Raw genomic sequence first — 7364 nt, forward strand, 5'->3', positions numbered from 1 at the left:
ATCATCTCCTTGATCTCCCGGACCTACCGGGCATTTGATTTGGTGACTTGACTCCTTCGCTTAGTGGGGGAAGTGGCCGCACGGCGGCGCCGTTATCTCGCCGGGAGAGGGCAAACTGGCTGTCTCTCCCGGCGAAGATTATTTACCTCGAGACCGAAAAGGCGGAAGGGCTCTTTTTCTGAGGGTGCGCGGTTCTTGGAAGATTGCTCCCGCACGGTTCACTTGGAGACAGTCCATGTAAGTTCCTAGGAATGTTCCCCGTGTACGCTTCCCTGTTGACTGATTAAAGAGTGTGCTTTTCACTTCTGTCTGTGTCTTCCGGTGCAGCGGTTGGGCAAAAGACTGGTTGGGTTCTACCCCAAGTGGGATCTAGGGGGCGGAATCCCATAACTTTTGTCTCTAATGATATGTTTCTAATGATTGTGTCACAATTGTTATCATTGTTGTCGACCGATCCAATCATGTAACGGGAATAATTTAGAACTTTTTTCTCGGCCAAAAAGGCACGCATTGTGTTCTAATAGCATGTCTATAATACGCGTAACACTTGTTATTCCGATGTCCTTGGCTTGTTCTATGTGATTTTTGTCTATCATTTTTAGTATTCTTTAGCCCTGAAGTTTCAACGCTTTCAACATAAAGTCCGAAGGTTTTCCACGCGTAGGAAACTTAACCTTACCATATTTCAGCATAGGACGGTACTGCCTTTTCGGAATCCGTCTAATGCATTTGTCGAAAAAAAAAAGAAATAAACAATGCATAATGGGTAATGTTGCACGAATGTAGAACGATAAAAGGACAACGGTTTTTCTGCGCGTCAGCGGTCGGTTAACGTCCCTCGCGGAAGACGGCGTGTCTAAGCCACTTGTACCCTGCCACCAAGTTGCTGGCGTCCTCGTCCGGATTCAAACTCCCGACCTCTGGATCAGAAGGCAAACACGCTACCGACTGAGCCACCGAGGCCAGTCCGAGAAGACGTACGCATAAGCTAAAAAAGAGAGAGAGACAGAAAGAAAAACAAATATGAGAAAAACAGAATTTTTGCAGTGAATCTTCTTTGCGCACTTTGCAAACGCTCGCTTGGGGTACCCAAGAAATCCAGATCCAGCAGGTGACAGTCACTTTGCGCCGATGTCGATACGCTGCAATCTCAGCTACTTTTTGACACCTTCCTACTCTTTGCAATCTGTGCCATAGACGAAGAAAATCTGCGTCCGTTTGTTGCAATGAATTTCGCACTAGACCTTGCCATTGGCGAAAGATTTTGAGGAACCTCGCGTTCGCATCTCCATTTGCGATACGGCTAATGGGCAACACAGCGACTCCCTACTGGTATTCATATGACAACAAACTGAACCAGGAATATATACATATACAGGGTGTCCCAGCTAAGTGTATACAGATTTTTTAAAAATATAACAATTTTTCCAAGATGAAATCAATTGCAATATAGCATATGCTTATGGGCACTCCCTAGGAGGGCATCAGCGAAGTCCAACGGCAATGTCTTAATTAACTTTCAATAATAAACTTGTTAATTATAACAGCTACAAAGTTGTCACAATGAGAACATCCATTCCTTTCGGTCACCTGATATCGTAGCCGTTTCCAGAACAAAAATCCGTTCGATAGATCGCTCGCAAAAAATTCGTGAAGGAACGCCATTTTTTTCTTTATTTTGTTCATTGCGCTTCTTAGAAGACGCGTCTTTCCTTCATCCCAAATGTGAGAGGGAGAACAAGCACACTATCGCCTCTCGCGTCCTGGAAAAAGATTAAAAGGAAACAGAACATGCAACCCAAGATAAGGCCAGTTGCGATAGAGTCACCCGATACATTTGTTTTTGTTTTGTTTCCGCAAGTTAAAGCTCATCTTCGACGCATGAGGCGGGACTGTGCTCCTTCCCCCTCTCACGTTGGGGATGAAGGAAATACGCGTCTGCGAAGATGCGCAATGAACAAAATAAAGAAAAAATGGCGTTCCTTCACTATTTTTTTGCGGGCGATCTATGGAACGGATTTTTGTTCTGAAAACGGCTACGATATCAGGTGACCGAAACGAACAGATGTTCTCATTGGGACAACTTTGTAGCTTTTATAATTAACAAGTTAATTAATGAAAGTTAATTAAGACATTGCCTTTTGACTTTGCTAATGCTCTCCTAGGGAGTGCCCTTCAGCATATGCTATATTGCAACTGATTTCATCTTGTTCTTCTTCATCTTCACAGTACAAAGTGCTGCTGTCCATACCAGGTTGTGAATGAACTGGAAATTCTGTGGGAACTGTGTAGCGGCTTTGCTGATTTTTGCCAGGCCCTCAGTATTCATGTATTTTTGCATGAGTAAATAAAGACAATAATAATAATAATTCAGTTTCATTGAAAAAAACCCGTAGAAAAACATGTTGCAAAAGTACACGTAATGCCATGCATAAAATTGTAAATGTTTTCCTGCAACACTCACGCAGCGTTTCTAACTTCAGTCGCGCTGGCCCTTATTCCGCACGATTCATAGTATCTTGCGAGCATCCTCCATTTTTATGACGAACTGCCAGCTAAAAGACAAGACACATAACAAAGTCAGTTACAAGCCTGAACAGGGGCTCTTAGAGTTCCCCCACTAGCTAGCCTGCACTTACGCTATTTTAAATAACAGTAATGACAGGGAGTAGATCTACACATTCAGATAAACATGCATAAATATCAAATCATAAACTACTCACCATCGTAATTACAGTCATATCCGTCGCTCGTAGTTTTTTGCGATTTAGCTGGTGCAGAATTTGTAGAGACAAAGAAACTATGCAAAATGCAGCACTTCACTATAGAGATTCAAAAACATTCACGTTTTTTGTCCGTCTTGAAGAGTTGAAAGACGGGAACTGCTACCACCCGCCTACCGCTCGCAACATTTCAAGACACGTACTGATGCAGATGGCAAAATCTGTATCAAAATCCGTGTTACTGCGCACGTAGCAATCCGTGCCTCTCTATTGGTCGGACGCCACAAGCGTGTCCGGATTGGTTGCCGGAATTTGAAAACGGCACTTCGCGCTTCCTCGCCTGCGTGCTGCGTACTCCCTCGGCGGTTTCATTTGAAATTTGAACGGCGGACGCTGGGTTGGCGGTGTCTTTCGTTGGGAGGCAAGTGCGTTCGCCGTCTTATCCGTGTATTATGGTGTCTTCGATCGTGTTGTACTGTTCCTCGATACAAGCATCGGTCTACGAACAGCCAATCGGGTTTCAAAGTCAAGTGTTGTCGTGAATTCTGGCTCGATGAACATGTTCGAGCGCCGTCAGATCTGCATAGCGGTGACAAGAAAATAGGATTCATGAAGCAGCAGCATTTTATGTTTGACGTGTAGCAGGCAAGGAGATGATGATCAAGAGATTGTGCGCAAGTATGTGACAGTTGTTCGTTGCTGGGAATAAGCTGTGTCGATATGCGTGTTTAGCAAGTTTGAACTTTGTTCCAGTGTGCTAGGAAGCGCTACGCAATGGACTCTACGCTCAGTGCATGTAAATGCGTCAACCTGCCGACTGTGTCAGTATAATGACTCAAATAAATTTCTGTTCATTACGACACTTTTCACAGTTGTTTGGGGATGACGGAATAACTTTACGGCGTGCATGAAAGCTAGTAGACTTAGAGGTCAGGGGGAGCCGGTACAAGCCAGTATGGAAAGCAGAAGTCAGCAACAGCCAGAACCGGTCGGGCTGCGAGCCGGACGGAAAGGCTTCTGATTGGAGGATTGAGGAAGCAATCGGTGCATTCTCATCGGTCATGTTCCCAGTGTTGTGTGAATTTATCTATACTATGGGCTCTATGGGGAGTTGGTGAGAGCTGGCTCAGTCTGCTCCACTTGTCGACAACGAAGCCGTTAAAGTTTCGGTTTCAAGCTAAAGTGAAAATTACGCAAAAGTTGGATTTCGGTACTCTGCGAGAATGTTTCTGGTATATTTACCGACAAAGAGTAACTCGGGCGAATTGCGGTAGGGCCATAAACAATTGATATATTATGGAATGTAAATGGAGATTATCATTTCTCTTGCATAAACGCCCGGTGGACCCGGTGCACGTCTGCTGTATGCACCTGAAAGGAATGCAGAGCGTTTTCAATTCACCCCGATGAAGGTTTGCAAATATTTCTAGGGCAGGTGTCAAAATTACAGTGGACCAGGGATAAGTCCACTTGCCAGCGAAGTGGAATACAACATCCACTTCGCACTCTAGAACTAGATGGTAGGCACATCCAGTTAAACTGGAGCACGGGTTAAACTAGTTGGAAACCACTTGGCAGTCAAATGGAAGCAGATGGAAGCACATCCAGTTCAACTGGAGCCTGAATGATACCAGTTGGAAACCATTTGGCAGTCAAGGGGAACCAGATGGCAGGCACATCCAGTTCAACTGGAGACTGGGTAAAGCCAGTTGGAAACCACTTGGCAATCAAGTGGAACCACTTCACTCTGAACCGGAAACAGTTTGTTCCACTTTAAACCACTTTGGCATGCAAATGGATCCACTTCAGATTCCAGTTCAGATTTTCACCTGGGGTGACAGCAGTTAGGATGAGAATTGCCGTCAAATGGCGACCCGTTTCAATTTCATTTAGCCTTTCACTATTTCCCCTGCCAACATATAAATATAGCGACGACCCTGATAGCAGACGACACGGTGGATTTCCGAACCGGAACTTCGCGCCTCCAGGTTAAGTTCCGCATTGTTCCGGTTTGACCCCGTATTTTCGGTTTTGGTTCCACATTCTCAAATTAGGTTTTACTAATCACTGTGCCAGGTCATAAATACTCGCAGTTACGGCTGACAGCATAACATACACCAGTGAGCAACACACTTGACAGCCGCAGAACGTCAAATACGGCGCGGCGCGATGGCTTTTTACAACCCTTGCCGTGGAACCTGTTTACTGCCTCAGTACTGCCCAAGGGTTGACGGTCGATGCGAAAGCCTCGCAGCTTAGCATCACGTGCATTCCTGACTATTTATTAGTATTATTATTTCTGAAGGTCTTCCTTAAGTGATCGGAGGGTACATGGTCAATGCTTGAATCGGCTGTTCACAAATCGGCCAGTTAAAAGCAAACAAAATGCATTACAGACGTACAGCCTGTAACATGTTTAATGACACGTGTTTGGCACACTGCAAGAACAGTTTCCTTAATTTGTGGAGCTTCACTTGGATTCCGGTGTAGCCCAGAGACATATGTACATGGAACAAAATGTTTGCGATCAGAAGAGAGGGAAAAATAGCTACGGCTCCCACTCATGTAGGAATGTTGCAAAAACAAATTGTGGAGGAGGCTTGGGGACAGAAGGACACGTCGCGGGAACTGTTGTGGTTAAAGTAACGCATACCAAACGTACCGTACGGAGCGACTGAGGTATAAATGTGCACAGATTATTTTTGATTTATGTAGCTTATTTTAAATTCGTGTTGCACATGTTTTCCGCGAAACTTATCTCTGATAAACCTCCTTTAACATCTTCAACAGCTGGGGCCATATTTTCCTACAGCCGCTACACATACCCCTTTCGGATAACGTAGAAAACTCCATAACTGCATGTGTGGTTGTCACGGCCTGCAAGACAGTGGCATGGCTGCCAGAAAATAGCTATTGTCGACCTGTGCGAGGTGCTTGCCCGGGGATTCATATACCAACGAGGAATAATTGCTCCCGAAATGCGCAGTTCGGTGCTTTTGGTTTTTACTTTTGGCCGGATTTGTCTAATGTTCATCAGTACACAAAGAGAGCGATAAAAGGAAGACAAAGGCTACCTTTGTGGTACAGCTTGCGCAAAAAGTCCGCGCAACACGGGAACTCTGCATTTACATTCTCCCAGCTGTGCTACGGCACTTGGGGAACGCTTGTTGAACAGAACCCTTGGAATAAAACAGCTCAAGTATACTTTTCAAGAAGCGTTCCTCAATGTCCCTTGGTGCGGCTGAGAGAATGCAAACGCCGAGTTGCCGTGTTCCACGGCTTTTTGACGCAATCCTCGCTTTGTCACAGAGAAGTGTTAATTTTGATGTAGCGCCCGCTTGTAACACAAGTAGCAGAAAAGCAGGCCCCGTTTTCCTTTTCTCGCTCATTTTGAGAAGCGCCCCTGAAAGCTCAAATCTGAACGCCCTGTATAATTTTTTTAGAGAAACGCAGTTTCTCGCAGTTATGGAAGATATCGGCGAATGGGAATATACGGCTCGCCTCAGGACATTCACGCAAAAACGAAGGCGTCAATTAAAAATAATAACAGTGATAGAAAGCCAACAGCGATTACTTCTTATCATCCCTGCTCGGACATTGAGCCGTTTTCACTCGTCTCAGAGTCACCACGTGTACGCTACTTCCGCTTGAGCATGCAGACAAATTAGTGCCATACCAGAGATGGTTTTGAAGTTCTCTTTGATTAAATTGCGTATACTTCCCTGGATGCCAGATTGATTCTCCACGTGCCACCCGATCAAGCTTTTTCTGGCGTAGCCTTCCTTTCGGGAGGAAGACAAAAGTGGAGCTCCCCAGGGATATAATCTCTAGGAATGGGGTCAAGCTCCCTTGGTATAACCATGCAGCGGGTTGCCCATTTGTACTCCACCATGGCCGGGGTGAAGGTCGACATACATTTTGCTGCAGCTTCGCGCCACGGGATTCTGCTTCGGCATGGCGACATTTTGCATGGCTGTTTTGCCCAGTGGCAACAGGATAAAGCTTAAACTCGTTCAGCCCACGTTTTCTTGCCTGCGAGACAATCTGTCCAGCTACATCGGCGTAAGCACGTGCAACGTCTTCGTAAGTATATTGTCTCTGGTATTCCCCTGACACAGAATTTTATGTGGGGAACAGATATTCCGCATGGTCGCCTATGCTACGGGGATAACCGTGACACTAAGTGTTCTCTCCTTGTATCAAAGATATACGATGAAGATGTGAAAGACTACATTGATGAAGACGACCCTGTGCCGGATGCTGCAGAGATCATGCTCATGGCGAAGCCGCAGCTCGAAAGCGCAACCATCAGCATTCCTCAGGTAAGGTCTCTAAGGGCGATGCAAAACGTAGATAAACATGCAGAAGTGGCATGTTTCATGCCTATAAGGTGAATGGAAATCGGGCAGCACGTGCAACGATTCGGCAAAGCATGACAGCATGTAAAAGGGGAAACAAATATTGAGTCTGCGTTTTATCCGTAGCCTAACACGAAGTGGCAGGAATATTCACTGTCTCCGGCATTTGCTTGGCAGTATATACAGTGCAGTAAACGGTGTCCTCGTACTCTCACAGTATGACGGAACAAGTGCTACCGCACAGGACCTACGCAATGGCAGAAGTGCTGCCGGTCAGGCAGTC

This window comes from Ornithodoros turicata, chromosome 1 (genome assembly GCF_037126465.1).
Source record: "Ornithodoros turicata isolate Travis chromosome 1, ASM3712646v1, whole genome shotgun sequence".
Taxonomy (NCBI): Eukaryota; Metazoa; Arthropoda; class Arachnida; order Ixodida; family Argasidae; genus Ornithodoros; species Ornithodoros turicata.